This window comes from Polypterus senegalus, chromosome 2 (assembly GCF_016835505.1).
Source record: "Polypterus senegalus isolate Bchr_013 chromosome 2, ASM1683550v1, whole genome shotgun sequence".
Taxonomy (NCBI): Eukaryota; Metazoa; Chordata; class Cladistia; order Polypteriformes; family Polypteridae; genus Polypterus; species Polypterus senegalus.
In genome coordinates, this window is record NC_053155.1 from 52,275,337 (window position 1) to 52,278,138 (window position 2,802).

Sequence of the window (2,802 nt, forward strand, 5' to 3'; positions counted from 1 at the left end):
TCTAAATAACGTTTAGTTAATTGTTAAAGGCTTCCAGATGGATATCTTTATCATGGACCAGTTTTTTTTTTTACCACGACTCTAGCCATCTGAAGCACCAGACTAGCCTGTGCCACGTTAAAAATAAATTAATAAATAAATAATAAACTCTTTTAGCACTGAGAAGTTATAGAGCCTGTATTGTGGGAAAAATAAGAGCGACTACTTCAGTTTGCAAGATAAACAAAGTTTAATAAATAACCAAATTAAAGATAATGTAAGAAGCTGACCATAAATCAGAGGAAGGGGCTGTGAGTATTGAGCAGCCACCTGCTTGGCTGAAAACCTTACTTGAGCACCAGGTCCAGCAGTTTCAACAAATTTTGTCATCAACAATGCAGAAAATTGAGGCTGCAGTGAGAACTTTGCAGGATGCTAGGTACAGTCCCCCAGTAGTCTCTGAAGGCCCAGAAGTGCTTTCGAGAGCATTTGAAAGTCTAAGACCCAGTTTGCCATCTGCTTCCCCACCTCCAATGCTCTCCTTGTATGAAAGCACAACCAGACCTCATAGAAGTCATTTGCCAGCGATCTCACATCTCCAGTCATGCAATGGACCCTACATCAGAATGCATTGTGCACCCCCATATCTTAGATAGGAGAGCTATAGCACCACCATCCACCTCAACCAGGAGTCTGCCTGACAGAACAGATTATTCACTCATTCTGGAGAATGGCAGACCCAGCCATCGTCCCAGGAAAATAATGACAACACTATTTTACAGAAAGGCCCAAACAGCTACTACCACCATCATGGACAGCGCCATGCATCAGCATGCTGCACAAATGCAAAGCTAGCCACTTTTGATGGAAAAGAAGACTGGGAGATATTTTTTGTTCCTTTTGAGAGGGCAGCACAGAGGCATGTATTGACTAGAGCTGAACGAGTTGATTGGCTGTATGAAAGACTCAGAGGGCCAGCTATGTGTTATGTCTGTTCACTCCCTGAACACATTTGAGAAGACTATGCCCTTCTGGTGGAGCAGCTGACCCAGCGGTTTGGGCAGGTGGACTCCCCCCGTCACCATTCGCCAACGACTTGGTGAGCTTCGCCAACATAAGGAGTCTAGGGGAGAGTTTGCAGAGGAAGTGCGTCGTCTAGTGACATTAGCATATTCTGGAGTAAATTTGGACCTGCAGGACCAGTTAGCCGCTGATATTTTCCTGAAGGGGCTTCACAACCAGCGTATGGCTTATGAAGTCCTGAATAAAGATCCAACAACTCTAACTGAAGCACAAAGATTGGTTGAGGTGCATGAACCTAATTACAGAGCAACACTGGGCAGAGACCCTGAGGCAAGGGGACAGGTTAGACGTGTTTACTGGGGCGATGAGGACATGGATGTCACTCCAAATACTGCCCTATGTCCTCAAGAAAGCACTAGTCAACTACCTGTGACCAGGGAGCAGATTCAAGATATACTTAATAAAGTGGAGAGACTTCAAGTAACTCTAGATGATGTCCTAAATCATAGTGGGTCCCCTTCACATGTGCAATTCTCATACCCAAGGAACAGATCATCCAGTATTCGACCAGCAATAGAGAGAGGAAGGACCAGTGCACGCCAGCCACCTATCCCTAGCAGAACAACCCGGCTTCGTTCACCAAGCCCATCTTCCGCTGGCAAAGGAGTTTGCTACTCCTGTGGTGAAGAAGGCCATTTCAGACACGAGTCCAGAAAGTTAGAGATACAAGTTAACTTGGCCCCAGATGATTCATGTCCCAGAGCCTGTGATGGAAGTGTCAAGAGGCTGACCAACTTATCTGTTGCCAGTGTGGGAAAGATGGCTGCACTAGGACCCAGCCTACATATTTCAGTCACCATAAACAACTTGCCTATTCAAGCTATTGTGGATACAGGAGCTGAGGTCACCATCATTTCATTAGAACTACATGAGAAGCTTAGATTGGGAGAACTGTCAGTCTCCACAACAGTGCTGCTGTGTAATGCAGAGTCAGGAAAGGAGATGGTCGCTATTTAAGGGAAAATAATGAAGTTAAAAATTGGCAGCAAGTCATGAAGATGTGAGGTCTATGTTGCTCCTATCCAAGATCAGCTTCTCCTAGGGTTAGATTTCATGTTGACCACGAACATGACCATTCACGCAGGAGGCAAGGTCTTCATTGGAGCTGAACCAGTGCCCTCTTGTATAGTGGAAGGGGCTAGAGGAGAGTATGCTGTATATCCACGTACATCTAGAGCATGCATCAACAGTCCCGCCGTGCAGTGAACTTGATGTATGGGGAACTGTTGAAGATTCAAGGCCTGGTGTTAAAGCAATACTGAAGCCAACAAGTTTAGCAGATGGCATATCTTCCGGTAGTGTGTTGGGTCAGATGGAAAACCATATACCTGTTTGTGTGTGCAATCTTAGCAGTTAGCTTTCGAGAATTTGAAGAAACGGTTGACAACAGCAGCAACAATTGGCTATCTTGTGTTGTTAAAAAAAAAAAGTTGGTCTAGTGTTAGTCGGTTCTTAATAATGACTTATTCTGAGTATATAGCTAAGCCCATACAGTTTCTGAACAGACTCAGCACAGCAGAAGGGGGGGTAGTGTAGTGACCACAAAAAGTTCAGGGTGACTTTGACACGTGGGGAGTTATGTTGGTTGTTATACACAGTAAAAGCTCGGGTTTTTTGTTTGTTGTTTGCTCACAGGCTTGGTGTATGGACGCACACTAAAAGCACTCCGTACTCTGAGCTAGAGCAGCGACCTGTTGAGAAGCATCTTTTTCATTAAATTCAATGCAAATGCATTGCTGA